The following is a 15461-nucleotide window of genomic DNA, read 5'->3' on the forward strand; positions in this document are numbered from 1 at the left end:
CTGGTTATTTTTAAAACCAAACCCCACTACTTAGATACAACATAAGAGCCGTTTGGATCCATTTTGCTCAGAGCAACTGGACAGTATTCAGTTTCAAGATTTTGGGAGTACAGAAGCTAGAACTGTTATATTCTATTCAGGATTTGAACTTCACTGGCAAGGCCAACATTACTGTTCACCTCCCCCCCCCATAAAAAAAAGTGAGTTGGGCAGGGTAGGGCTGGTGTTTCTACAATCAAGTGACAGCACTTGGATTTCTTTGTATCATGCAGAGAAAAAGAAAGTCACTGAAGCAGCAACTGAAGATGGTTGTCTAGATTACTGCCCTGAATATGTCCTACAGTAATGACTTGGGGCTGGGATGACTGTGCTCAAACAGTCACGAACATATATAGTGTGAGCTATGACTCCAGACAGTGGAGAACATTCCATTCCACCCCACCCCGATTCCCAGCCTCTTCAATCTTACTAATCCTCCTTGATTCCACACTCGGGTACAAGTTGCTTTAATATCAGAAGTCACTCTCGCGTCACATCAAAAATACAGTTCTTTTGACAATGTTTAGACCAAAGTAACAAGGTATAACATTGATCAGTTCTGGTAAAGCCAGGTCTGTTTCGAGAATAGTTGCTGCTAAAGTAATTTGGAAGCAGAGGATGCTTCTGGCCAAAGTTAATCCTTTATGATTGTTCACACTGTTGAACAGGCACGAGTGTGCAGTTTGCACCATGGCACTTAGAGCACAAGACCTCAGGTGGTTCCTGGACCAAGTCAAACACAGGAGTCTCTTTCATTTCCTTCAAAACAAGACATTAGGAGGCCTTCTAAATGTTGTATCAACTTGACTGTTAAGTCAGCAGCTGTACTCGTGCTTCTTTCCCAAATTCCTGCTATACTACAACACCAAAATCCAGGTGCTTCATATAAAAGGAACATCAACAAGGCTTGATGAGATGAACAGCCAGCAAGAATCACATGTTACGGTATTATCGAATTCCTCTGTATATAGCTTTTGTCCTTGTACTTAATTTTAGTACTTGACAAATACTTGATTGCACTGCTATGAAAATAACTGGAATTGAAGTTTGATAAGACATCTCTTATCAAATGATGCACAAGGACGTTAATTTAATGCATGTATTTGAAGGTTTTACCAGTTTGATCATAGTCAAATTATTAAACTCATGAAAACAGTTTTTTCCCTCAGTGCAAGTCCTTTGGCTTCATGATTTGAGATTTGATTCTTGTCTCTTTGATGGACAGTCAAAATAAAAGCCCAGCACGTTTGCATTCATATCATGTGAGAATCTCTGAAAATGGTGCAGGAAACAGGAAATTAGCCTTTCCTCACAGCTGCATTTATAGACTGTGGGGAAGCTCTCCAAATATGGATATATTTTGTCTGTTTGTTTACACTAATTAGTTTTTAAACACTCTGCCACATCTGGCTAAGTAGTAAAATAGTATGTCCCCACTATTCCCAATTGGTTTCTTCATTCTAACCCCAACCAAAGGGTACTTTTACACCCATTCTGAATCAGAATAGCTCCAAACATGCATACAGTTAACATTTCTTTAAATTGGAGAAAAACAAGTAAAAAAATATACAAAACAGCGCAGAAGACTAATTGAGACTCAGGGAACCACAAATGCAAACAGGATATCCTTCATTTTCAGAAAACCATCCATAACACCAATAGTAAGCAGCTCAGACACTAATAAACTCAATGAAAAAAACCCACTAAAATTATGAAATAAAACTAAACTATTCAAGTTAATGCTAACTACAAAATCCCTCAAGAGTTGAAGGTCTTTGCCCAAATTCATCAGAAATACTGGTTGGATGAAATGGCAAAAAAGTAATTTGAAATTCACAATACACAGGTAGATTATTATTTCAAGTAACAGACGCAAAAGCACTGCTGTAAATGGCAAACTTTGCAGCAGATGTGCATTACTGCACCCAAGGCTAACTGTGCCATTCACTGCCTTGTTACAGACTGCCTGCACACCGACTGTATTGCTTATAAAAGATCAATTTAGAAGGTTATCGGCACTCTTGCTCCCAAAATCTCTTGCTTTCCTACCCGACTTTTGCAAATTACTATGATGAATAGAAAATAAGTAAATATTGCAAATACCACAATTTTTTTATTTAATCCTGCAATTTAGGTAGGGATTTGGTTTCATTAATATTTTCAGCAAGTATTAAAACATAATAATGATTTTTTTTATTCTTCTGCATCACCACCATTTCTCCACAGATGACTGCAGTTCTGCCATGAAGTGATGCAGAATCAGAATGGCTTTGGTTTGGAAATAGACACCCTTACACCTAAAAGGCACCAAGTCTATTTACCACAAAGGTCAGCACGAAATATGGGCAACTCACCAGTGACAGAAAATTCTGGGCAAGTACACTAGCACTACCCTGCAGAACACCATTTTGTAAAGCGTTCTTGGTCCTCCACTCTGAACACTTGCTGCTACATAATTTTCTGTACTTTAAAAAAAACACCTGCCCAGGCTATGCACTGTTGGGAACTGGCGATATTCCAGCAACAAGTCACCTCATGGCTCAGTGTGGCGAAGTAGGGGTGAGCAGAATGGCTGTTCAACCCAGAGATGTAGAACTAAAGGTGTACAGCATGGTGAAAACAGGCATTGCTCATGACTGGCAGCACAGGCTCCAGGTGTTGACAATTGAATGTTACCACAAATCTTTGGAATGGAAACACTTCGGAGCTAAAAAAGAGAAAAAGCAGAAAAGATTTACAAGGATGTTGCCAGGACTTAAGGGACTAGATTACAGGGAGAGGTTGGGTGGACGAGGAGTGTAGGAGACAGAGGGGTGATCTTACAGAGGTGTATAAAATCACGAGGGGCATAGCTAGGGTGAATGCACAGTTTTTTTCCATGGGTTACAGAATCAAGATTTAGAGGGCATAGGTTTAAGGTACAAGGAGAAACATTTAATAGGAACCTGAGGGGGCAACTTTTTCCCCTGCACAGAAGGTGGTGCGTATATGGAACGAGCCATCAGAGGAAGTGGTTAAGGCAGGTACAATAACAACATTTAAAAGATACTTAAATAGGTATATGGATAGGAAAGATTTAGACAGATATGGGTCAAATGTAGGCAAATGCGACTAGCTTAGATGGGCATCTTAGTCAGCATGGACAAATTGGGCTGAAAGGCCTGTTTTCATGTTGTACGACTACAACTCTAAACAAAAAGTGGAAAAGACAGCAGCTTTCCTCACATCCAACAGGAGATAATACAACAATTGCAGGTTCCACACAATCTCGCTATACATGGAACAGATGGTGCCACTCCCCAGCAATAGCCAAACTGCAGCCCCCGACTTTGAATTGCTCACCCAACATAATTTCTCCACACTGAACCATGGAGTGATTCACTGCTGAATTTGCAGCAAGTTCCTGGCACAGCAGTGTACTGCAACAGGACTGGCAGGGTTTCAGGCTAAGTTCCCCTTTGATATAATGACTGCATTTTTTGTGCTGGTTTCATTTGAGTCTTCATTCCTGGTAAGACTGAGTGCTAAACAAGCTACCAATGTATGTTTTAATTTTCCCCTCACTAAGAAATTATATTTTTTCTTCATACTGGAAGGGTGATTCTTAACCAAGTGCACTTCCTGCTCTTTTTCTTTTCCAATGTATACAGATGGGGAAAGGTGTTTAGTACTGATCCCTGAATTTGCAGATCTCCTTCTGAAGTTACCAGTAGTACTGACATAAGTGGGGGTCAAAATGAATGAACTAAATGCTTTTACAGGTCGTGTTCTTTTCACCTTTCTCCAATTTGTTGCAAATGTAGCTAAATGAAAGAAACACCTTATTGAAAGTATTTTCAATCATTTTTGGTGTCACAAGAATGGACAAGGAAAGTATGTTCATCCTTGTAATCTGGTGGCAGAGCATAAATTTAGTTTTCGTTTAAAACACCTGGGCAAGATCAACTGCACACACATCAGAATTAAGTGCCATCAGAAACAAATCAAAGGGTCATTCATCTCATTCTGATTTTTCAAGACTTTGCTGTACAAACTGACTGTTACACCCTGACATAACGATGGCTTTACAATAGAGATTCATTGGATATGAAATGCTTTGAAAGATTGACATTATACAGAATTATTTGAAAGAATCAGAACTGTCTAATGACATGAAATTGTTTTGTAGCAGCAGTACAGTGCGGAGACAACATTACAAAATAAATAAATAGTGCAAAGAAAAGGAACGATGAGGTAGTGTTTACGGGTTCACGGACCATTCGGAAATCTAACGGCGGAGGGGAAGAAGCTGTTTCTGAATCGTCAAGTGTGGGTCTTCAGGCTCCTGTAGCTCCTCCCTGATGGTAGTAAATGGAAGAGGGCATGTCCCAGATGGTGAGGGTCCTTAGTGATAGATACCACCTTCTTGAGGCACCACCTCTTGAAGATGTCCTCGATGGCAGGGAGGGTTGTGCCTGTGATGGAGCTGGCTGAATCTACAACCCTCTGCAGCCTCTTACAATCCTGTGCATTGGAGCCTCCATACCAGGCTGTGATGCAACCAGCCAGAATACTCTCCACCGTACATCTATAGAAATTTGCAAGAGTCTTTGGTGACATACCAAATCTCCTCAAACTCCTAATGAAGTAGAGCCACTGGCATGCCACCTTCTTTTTGTACCATCAGTGCAAAATTTCTTTACCTACAAAACATTCTAGCTATCTTAATAATCTTCATCCAGAAGTAAGTGGACAAAGCCCAATAGCAGTTCACTTTCCATGCCTGTTACTGAAAAAAAATCTGCTTGCTAGAATCTGTCCAATTAAAACTTACAGAAAGGCCACAATTGAAGTGAAGATTTAAATCACCTTATATTTGGTTAAATATCCATTTTGAGATACCTTCGATGGTGTAGTCTTACAACTAGCGTCCCACATAACTGGTACGTACTCCTGAATTAGCTAACGTTAGCCATGTCTCTAGTTGAATTATTTCCACTGTTTGGGGGTTGCTGCTGCACTTCTATTTAGAGCACCTCTACTTTTACAAGGCATTATCTAACTCAAAGGACAAAGAATCCTGAATTTTGTATGGATTTGAATTCTCAAAGTAAATAATCCACTCACAACCTATGAGTAAAGCTGCTACATTTTTAAGTTCAGCAAACAAACTCCAGAAATTAGCTTTGTATTCGAGGCCTAGGAAGGGAGAAACTCTGACAAGGTGCCTTTTGTTGCTGCTATCTAGTGATCGTCACTAGTTCACTGTCTGGAGATAATAGGCTATTGTCCATTCCTCTACCTTCTACAATCAAACAGTCTTGTAGTAACTAAATATTCAGCAACCATGCTATTGATATTTCCATGAAAAATGTTGTTGCTGATAGAGTAAATTTGCTAACAAAAGAAAACAGGTAAAATATTGGTTTTAAGGCAAACCTTAACATTGCCAATATTAAAAATGGACTATTCACAAGATGCGATTTAATACTACTTCAACTTTCATTAAATTCTTAAGTATAATACAAAACCCATCTTCATATTATATCAAAGCATTTCACCTCTATACAGTTAGTAAGGAAGGACAGTTGTAGAAATGGAATAAACAATATGGTATTGATGTAATTTGAGATCAACTGCCAAATGACATCTCACAAAATGGATTAGATTATGTAGTCTGCCAAAAAAAAAGGCTTATTAGCCCCTAAATTATTGCTTGAAAATTACATTATCTGATGGTGGTCGCAAATGAATCTACAATTTTCTTTTTTTTAAATCATCATATTTTAGGCTGACTTTCTTACAGAACAGAACAAGAGGTTTGATGCAGCAGTCATTCAATTCTTCACAAGACCTCTCTCCTGTCCACCTATCATTCCCATTTGAGTTTATCAGTCTTCCACAGGAAAATCAAATAGTTTTTCATTTCTTAAATCACACCATTATTTTTCTCACTAGATTAAAATGCAAAACTTTCCAGTCTTGCAGTAACTATCAGGATATTTTTTAAGCCCTGTATCTAAGCAGCTGATTAGTTTTCCACCCTGTTAATAAAATCATTCCTTGCAACAATGCTCAAAGCTAGCTCAAAAATGACAATTCCTGTTCCAGCAATACTGCATGCAATGACCTGTACTATTTTATCTGCAAAATCATTCAGAAATTGGTAGAAAAATAGTGGAATCCCTTGGACTCACCAGTACTAATGTGCAGATAAAAAAAATTATGAAATGATGTGATGTGCCACAAGCTGTCAATCACTATAGGCCAATTTATAGTACTTTGCCGCTAACCTTAACAAAAGTGTACTCCTCATCAATCTATCATGAAAATCAAATAATTGCAGGATACAAACAAACCATGCTGCAACCATTTAAGACCGGAATTTCATGTCCTAATGATCCAGTTGATGACGTAATTGACAATGCTGACATAAAATTGAACTGTGGATGACCAGAAGGGAAAAGCTGAAGCTGTGGATTCTTTTGCAGGCAGGAAATTTCACAGAAGTTTTTGCTGTTCTCCACTTTTGATTTCACCACATCATCATGAATTTGCACTCTGAGAGTTGCAGTGCAAAATTAATCCAATCTGAGACTTGGCCCAAAATCTGTTCTTCCAGTAATTTCTAGAACATTGATTTTTTTTCCATAAGCAAAATACCACCAGACATATTAATTAGGTCTGCTACACTATTTACACATTTCTAAAAAAAATCATTAACCCTTTGGAGTATGTGCACTGTGCATCACCTTCAGTTCCAGAAAAAGTCATTTCTCAAGCCTGACTCCCAACATTTCCATCCATTCCTGATTGATCAAAATGTTTAAATAAAATTGCTACAAATTGTATATTTTCAGTTTGATGCGCCCCAAGTGATCAAAAGAGAATGTGTCAAATTGTGTTTGCTAACTTGTGAATACTTCATAAAAGTGTGATATGCATAAAGGCAGATGTGTTATATGAACTGAAAACTGATTCTTGGATCCCCTAATTTCATCAATGACACTAATATTCATGCAAGCTAGCTTCACTTGGAAAAGACTGGTAAATCAGTAATGTAGCTTTGACTCTGTATTCATGATACAAGCTCACCGGGTATCTTCCTTGTGCAAATGACCAAGTCCAAATTAAACCAGGTGAACTGAACCACCAAAAAAAACCTGATTTTAAAAAAAGGTCTTACAGCAGCTGGCTTGACTAAACCTAGATTAAATTAGGTTTCATAAAACATTAGTTATGCTTTGGGAGCATAAGAATCAATATACCAGCATTGGCTCAAAAATCGACTAAATCTGTAACCTGATTTATCGTTTTGTTCCCAAGTATCTCCTTGTATGATGGAGAGGCTATCCCACAAAGCCATTGTTGTAAATGGAGCATTTCCTGTTCCTTTTGTATCAGATTGCACGCAAGTCTGCAAACTTTCAAGCAAGACCCATCAATTCAGTTACAAAATAAGTACTTTGGAGTGGTTAGAGGATTTATGAAAACTATTCCCTTCATATTCTAGAATTTAAAACTACAAAACTAAATCATTCAATAAATGAAACTTTCCTCAAATGTTAGAATTGGTTTTGTTTTTTAAAAAAAGATTGACCCTTTTTAAAATGTTATGACAACTATCTTGACACTGTGCCAACAGATACAGAAGTCTATTTCTTTGAAATAATGATTTGGTTTGATTTTGTTATATGACTTTATCAAGTTTCAGTATTTAAAAAAAACCTCCACACTTTGAAAGCAGAATCCAAAATGATTTTAAATATCTAGTCTATCCTCAGTTATGATAGATTATTGATTCTCTTACTAAAACAATATTCTTTTACTAGAAAATAGAAAGAAAATTATTAAGCCAATCACAAACTCAAAACCTCCCCCTTTTTCCATTTTCCCAGCTAATTTTCACCTTAGTTTTCTTCCTTGAATTAAGGCATTTGCTTTGTGTTACGATATACTCCAAAGAGCAAGAGTCATTCAACACCTCATAAAGTGGTCATTCATCATGTGCGAGATCAGAGGACTGCCCTGCAAGTTGCATCACACTGAAGGCTGATCCTGCCTTAATCTAATACATACAAACTTCCATATTGGTCACAGAACAGCAATCGATAAATACAACTTTGTTTCCTTCCGGATCCAGGAGTACTGAAAGTATATATCTAAAAATGTACAGTCTGAAAATTCTCAAAATCCAGAATCCAAGTTGCCCATTTTCACCCACATCAAATTGCTCACCTGCTTCTCCAGCAAAACAACCACTATCCATTGAGAAAAATCAAACAACATAAATAGACGATGGAAATCTGAAATAAAAACAGAAACTACTAGAAACACTCAGCAGGTCAGGCAGCTCCTGTGGAAAAAGAAACAGAGCTAACATTTCAGGTTGAAGACCCTTTGTCAGAATTGGAAAAGAGAGAGAAAACAAAATTAGTTTTCAGTAGATGATAAGGTGGAGGAATGGATAGAACAAAGGGAATATCTCCGAAAAGGGCAAGAGCAGATAAGTTAACACAACAGTTAGAAGCACATTATGCTTCCTTGCCTGTGTTATCTGTTACCATAACAGCAGAGCAGACCCGTGGGACAAGTCCAGCAGCCCTGGCTGAAAAACAAAGCTTAAAAAAAATCACAGATGGATGACTGGCAGACATGGCCAGTTCTGATACCAACAGAAAAAATGAATTACCTAAAGATGAATAATTGCTCCCGTCTATATCAGAAGTGGCCATTTCCACCAAGTCATTTATATGTGATTTTGGCTCAGTTTTTCCTCTCTTTATCAGTATAACCTGGCCTGCTGGCTATGTCCCACAGCCCTGCTATGAGCTAAACATAATGTGCTTTTAATTGCCACATTAACTCATTTGGTCTCACCCTGGAGTTATTCCCTTTCTTCTACTCATCCTCTCCGATTTTCTTTCTTTCCCAGTTCAGATGAAGAGTCTTGTACTGAAATGTTAACCATGTTTCTCTTTCCACTGATGCTGTTTGATCTGCTGAGTAGTAACCATTGTCCTTTTGTCACCTCTAGACTAAATAATACAATATTCTCATATCTGGCTCCTGTTCTTCACAAATTCCAACTTGTCTAAATCAAAGCCACATGTATTCATTATTACACAGAGGACCATTATCATTGGCTCCTTATTTACAAGTGTGATCATCTTTACCCTCCAAAATCTTTAAATATGCAAAATCTTTGAAGTTTTATATCTTCTCCCCTTCCCAACCAATAATGTTCTATGATTTCTGATGATCCCCTCACTGAAAACGGAGCTATCAGTGCCCTCAACTGCTGAGCTTCTAGATTTCATCAACTTTGTCTCCAACTTCCACCCTGCCCTCAAATTTACTTGGTCCATCTCTGATACCTCCCTCCCCTTTCTTGCTCTCTCTGTCTCCATCTCCGGAGACAGATTATCTATCGGCATCTTTTACAAACCCACTGACTCCCACAGTTATCTTGACTACACCTATTCCCACCCTGTCACTTGTGTTATTCCCTTCTCTCAGTTCCTCCATCTCATCCGCTTTCACGATGAGGCTTTCCATTCCAGGACATCTGAGATGCCCTCTTTTTCTCAGTAAACGGGATGTCCCTTCCACCACGATTAATGCATCCCTCAACCACATCTCCTCAATTTCCCATGCGTTTGCCCTCACCCCATCCCCCGACATAACAGGGACAGGGTTCCCCTCGTCCTCACCTACCACCCCATGAGCCTTGGCGTCCACCACCTCCAAAGGGATCCCAGCACCAGGAACATCTTCACGCCTCTCCACTTTCTGTGGGGATCACTCTCTCTGCGACTCCCTTACCCATTTGTCCCTCCCCCACTGATCACCCTCCTGGCACTTATCCCTGCAACCGTGCAAAGTGTTACACCTGCCCTACATCTCCTCCCTCACCACCATTCAGGGCCCTAGACAGTCCTTCCAGGTGAGGCAGCACTTCACATGAGTCTGAGGGTGTCATTTATTCCATCCTGTGTGACCTCCTCTACATCAGTGAAACCTGATGCAGATTGGGGGACCGCTTCGTTGAGCGCCTTCATTCCATCCGCCACAACAGCCAGGATCTCCTGGTGGCCAGCCACTTCAATTCCACTCCCATTCTGACATATCTATCCACAGCCTCTTCTACTGCCACTTTGAGACCAGAGTCAAAGTGGCAGTAGAGGAGGCTGGAGGAGTAGCACCTCATATTCCGTCTTAGTAATCTCCAACCTGACGGCATCAACATTGATTTCTCTAACTTCTGGTAACCACTCCCCTCTGTTCCCCTCACCCCCACCCCCCCGTTTTCCCTCATTCCTGTTTTCCCCTCACCCCTTCTCTTTCCCCTCCCCAGCCCTCACGACCTGGCCATCTCCTCCCTCTGGTTTCCCAACTCCTTCCCTTTATTCCATAGTCTTCTGTCCTCTCCTATTAGATATCTTATTCTCTAGCCCTTTGCTTCTTCTACCTATCACCTCCTAACTTCTCACATCATTCCCTTTCATCCCCCCCTCCCCCACCCACCTACTTTTCCCCTCTCACCTGGATTCAACGATCACCTGCCAGCTTGCGCTCCTCCCCCTCCCTTTTCATTCTGACTTCTGCCCTCTTCCTTTCCAGTCCTGATTAAGGGTCTCGATCTGAAACATCAACTGTTTATTTCCCGCCATAGATGCTGCCTGACCTACTGAGTTCCTCCAGCATTTTGTGCGTGTTGCTCCAGATGTCAGCACCTGCAGAATCTCGTGTATCTCTAGTGCCCTCAACTTTATTGGAAAGTGAACTTTAGCATCTGTCTTCATGTATGCAACTAAAACTATCAGAATGAACTTGTGTCTGGCAAAAATTAAATATGTCAAATGAACAGTCTTCAAAAGTTTAATTAATTTGTTTTCTCTTGGGAGGTAATTTTCCAATTTACATTTAGTTGACTCACTATTTGTTTAGCTATATAAATTATCAATTTTCTACATCTGTGCAATGTCCTCAAAATATGGAACAGCACTGACGTATGTGGAATCCACGCTTTCTAATTGTCATTATTCTGGTACACAGCAAGCATTTCCAGTAAACAAACCTTAATCCCTTTTCTCATGCTGTGGGTCACACTTGAGTCAACATTACTTCTATGGCCACACTTAATTCATCGAATCAAACGGCACTATTCAGTCCACTGTGCTTTTACCATTTCTCCCAAAAAGCTGTCAATTGATGCTTTGTTAACGCAGGCTATAGTAGGTAAGTAACATTAGGGCACATCTCCAAAGTCTCATGCATCTCCAGCTCAATCATTATTTTGTAAATAAACTACCTTACTTTCCTCAATTAGTAACTGACATTTAATAATGTACATGGGTAGGTATAATTCAGAACTGGAAGGCTTAAAAAAATTAACAAGCTGTCTATATGATTATCTAAAGAAATCACCACCTTTAATACAACTAATCATTACAACTCACACATATGCATTGTGCAAAACAGTCAAAAATTAAAAAAAATTAAAAAGTTTGAAAAACGCTTTCAGCATTTCCAGATAGTTGTAAGAGTCACAAAAGGATTAATTGATCCTGGTAGTCTATCCCATTCATTTTACATTATTTCAGTTTCTACGATGGACACTATCACCCTGCACAGTTATAATGACTACCTTATTGTATGCCCGGGTGGCCATCACGTGAGAATATGCGCTCTTCACCGGTTCTCTTGCGGTCTTTTGTGATCTGAGGGCAAAGAATGCAGGGTACTATCGGTTATTTTTGTAAAATACGGGCATATACTTCATTTTACAAGATTACTGTTCACATAGGTTAATGAAAGCATTTCCCAGGTCCCCTGAACCTAATCAGAGCTCCGCTATACTACTGGGTAATGTCCAAAAAAAAGTGAATTCTAAGTGTGCACTGGGACCTGGCACCAAAGTTCTTTGATTGTCAGTTTTACTGTATTCATATACTACCGTACTTGAAAAGAATCGCTCACCAATAGTTATTACAATCCAGAACAGAAAGTGGACGTCCAACCACAGAAACTAAAGCTAATAGTGGCGTGAGCAATGACAATGTATCGTGGATAAGAAGGACAAAATTCGCCTTGCAACATGACTTTCCAGAACTTTTTAAAGTCACTGTTGCACTACGCGCAAAACGGACAGTCAAATTGCGCACAGCAAACTCTCAGAAGAAGCATTATGTTGATGAAAATAATCTACATTAATACTGTTAGCTGAAGAATAAATTATAGTCATGGCACGGAGCAAAACTTAACGTGCCTCTACTGCAAAGCGGTAGCACCCTCACTTTGCAGCCGTGCTCTCTCTCTCTCTCTGATGCCCCAGAAAGATAATCATTCCTCTCCAGCGCCAGATTATTTCTCACAAGCCCACAACATTATCCATCCAGGTACCACGATGCAAGAGCAGGCGAAATCCTCTCTCGGGCGAGCGCGAAGCAAGCCAGTGTCTTTCTTGTGACAACAGAATCGTCCTCGGTTTCCTGCGATGCTGCAGCTCCCTCCACACAGATGAAGCCCACAAGCCATTTCCCCACCGCCTCAAACCGCGCTCCCGCCACCCACCCGTCGCAAATGGGGCCAGGTTCACATCTTTCTCTCTACACAACCCCTCAGCCCGGAAGAGTTCGAGTTGGGGCTCAGCTCGGCCATACTCGGTGAGAGGACGAGCTAACTCGATGTCATTGACAATTTCCCGAGCGCAGTTGCCATGGGCGAGAGGTAGTGAGTGCGAGAAACATTGGTCTGCAATTTTATCTCTGTGAAAACAAAATAACAGGAACGGATCCCGACAGCGCCCGATCGCTAAATTACCATTTTATTTCACGAAGATGAATTTCCCGGCAAAGCCAGTCCGACTTTACCTCATGAATTCAGGAGGGTTGCCGTCCGCGCCGCGGCTCCCGCGCGGACCGGGGCTGCTCTCGCTCGCTCCGCCACCGCGATTCCGGCGCGGACCCGTGGCTGCTGATGCTCGCGTTCGAGCCGCTACTCCGGCGCGGACCCGCGGCTGCTGATGCTCGCGCTCGAGCCGCTGCTCCGGCGCGGACCCGCGGCTGCTGATGCTCGCGCTCGAGCCGCTGCTCCGGCGCGGACCCGCGGCTGCTGATGCTCGCGCTCGAGCCGCTGCTCCGGCGCGGACCCGCGGCTGCTGGTACTCGCGCTCGAGCCGCTGCTCCGGCGCGGACCCGCGGCTGCTGGTGCTCGCGCTCGAGCCGCTGCTCCGGCGCGGACCCGCGCCTGCTGGTGCTGGTGCTCGAGCCGCTGCTCCGGCGCGGACCCGCGCCTGCTGGTGCTCGCGCTCCGTTAATTGCATGAAACGGTTGCGTGATTCCGTCACGGACGCTCTTCCTCTCGTCACTTGGCATGTTTTAGAGCCGGCTCGGCCTTACGGCGCACGCGTACTTACTGCACTCTCATTGGCTAATGGGCCCACCAGTGTCCGGGCAATGGTTCCTTCAACTGATGGTGGTGGTGGGCAGGGCCAGGTCATTATCTTTCTCCTCACTGCTGCTGATCTCCGTGCTTTTACTGGTTTGAGGGCAGGCTGCTTCCGCCCTAAGACTGGTATTGCATTTAGTGTCAAAGTGAAAGCTTTATGATGGCAGCAAACTTTCATTCCACAATAGAAAGAGTGATGCTGAGAAGATCCTTGTAGATATCTATCGCTTGTCAACAACACAGTGGTGAAAACTCAGTAGCCGAGGTACAGGATCGACACGCTTAGGGTCCAAACACCAAGTCATTGTGGATGCTTTCACTGAAGCGTACAAGATTATGTAACTGGCATTCAATATCAGCAAGATCCTCAACAAAGCTATTCCCGCTGAACTGCACTGCCCTCTGCCAATAAAGGTTAACGATAAGACCCTGGGAAATGTGATCCATTTCCCACATCTTTGAAGCCACCTCTCAGCAAAGGCAGACATCAATGATGAGATTCACCACTGCCTTAAATGGAACAGCACAACCATTGATTGAGGAGAGGTATTTGAAAATTAAGGTGTCAGACGTGGCACAAAACTCATGATCTATTCTGACTCCCAATTCTGAGCTCTGTCATTGGAAGGGATTACTAGGCATACAGAGAAAAAGATTCAAGGATGTGCTCAAAGCATCCTCAAGACTTCTCAGAATCTCTGGCTCAGGAATGCTCAAAGTGGAGAAGCATTCAGGATGGTATTAAGAATCTTGAAACGATACTTTGGGAGTACACAGAAGCCCTGACGTAAGAGGCAGACCACCTCACACCTGCACCTACTGGCAACCACCACCTGCCCATCTGTGGAAGAGTATGCAGTTCCTACATTGTCCTCATTAGCCACAATACCGGAGTGGAAATAAGTCATCCTTGATCCTGAGGGACTGCCTAAGAAAAGGGTACAAACCTCAGTCATTAAATCTCATCAAGCCTGCTGATAACTAGATTCTGCTACAACTTTTCCTCTACTTAAACACATCTTTAAACAATTAGTCACTGGCGAGACCTCTTATTTCCTTATTTTGCTCAGCCTATTTTGGAATCAACAATTGCCTGGATGGATGAAGTTGGAGTTTCTTCTCAAATTGGGTTTCAAGGTTGCTTTATAGCATGTTAATTCCTTTAAATCTTCTCTATTGCTAAATTCTACAAGGAGCCTGAAGTAGCTTGCAAAAGTTCCAAAATGTATTTTAATTAGTACTCTTTGGTTGTGAAGTTATTAGAAATACTGCCACCTAATGCACAAATAACATATTGTAGTTTAAGGTTCCATGCACAATGCCCTAAAAAATACAGCCAAGTAGCTTCCCACTTTTTATTTCAGTCCCTGGTGAAGCAGGCAGGAAGTAATGGATATTTCCATATTCCTAAATAGCAAAAGTTAAATTTAGGCCTCCTGATGCTGAATTCCCTCACCAAGGGAAATAATTTCCCTCCATCTATCCCATCAAATCCTTTAATCATTTAAGACCAAAGTTAGATCACCCTAAGTAGAATTATAGAGTTATACAGCACAGAAATGGGCCCTTTCAGCCCACCTCATTCATGCTGACCATGATACCTATCTACACTAATCCCATTTGCCTGCATTAGGCCTGTGTCCATCTATGTATTTCCCATCTAAGTACCTGTCCAAATGCCTTTTAAATGTTGCAATTGTATCTATTATCTCTCTGGCAGCTCATTCCAGATAACCAGCACCCTCTGTGTGGAAAACCCACCCCTCAGATCTCCTTTAAATTCCTCTCCTCTCATATTAAACCTGTGCCCTATAGTTCTAGACTCTACTGTCCAGGATAGAGACTCTGACTATCTATCCTATCTGTGCCCCTCATAATTTTATAAACCTCTATAAAGTCATCCCTCAGCCTTTGATGTTCCAGGGAGAGTAAACCCAGCCTATCCAATCTCTCCTTAGAAGTAGGCCTCCATTCCAAGAAATATTCTGGTG

At 41.5% G+C, this 15461-nt stretch overlaps 1 protein-coding gene across 4 annotated transcripts in view; it reads right to left on the reverse strand.

The window, feature by feature from the left end:
- The window catches only part of LOC127579566 (protein-tyrosine sulfotransferase 2-like), a 76585-nt gene extending 63279 nt beyond the window's left edge, over positions 1 to 13306 (reverse strand). For 3 of the 4 annotated variants that reach the window (XR_007957702.1, XM_052032436.1, XM_052032434.1), the window contains exons 1-2: positions 12844 to 13306; positions 11669 to 11741 (exon numbers count right to left, since the gene is read on the reverse strand). The gene's annotated coding sequence lies outside the window, so the exon portion shown is untranslated. The remainder of the gene's footprint in view (positions 1 to 11668; positions 11742 to 12843) is intronic. The other variant, XM_052032435.1, reaches the window with a different exon arrangement.
- Positions 13307 to 15461: the final 2155 nt, after the last annotated feature.

Source organism: Pristis pectinata, chromosome 17 (assembly GCF_009764475.1).
Source record: "Pristis pectinata isolate sPriPec2 chromosome 17, sPriPec2.1.pri, whole genome shotgun sequence".
NCBI lineage: Eukaryota > Metazoa > Chordata > Chondrichthyes > Rhinopristiformes > Pristidae > Pristis > Pristis pectinata.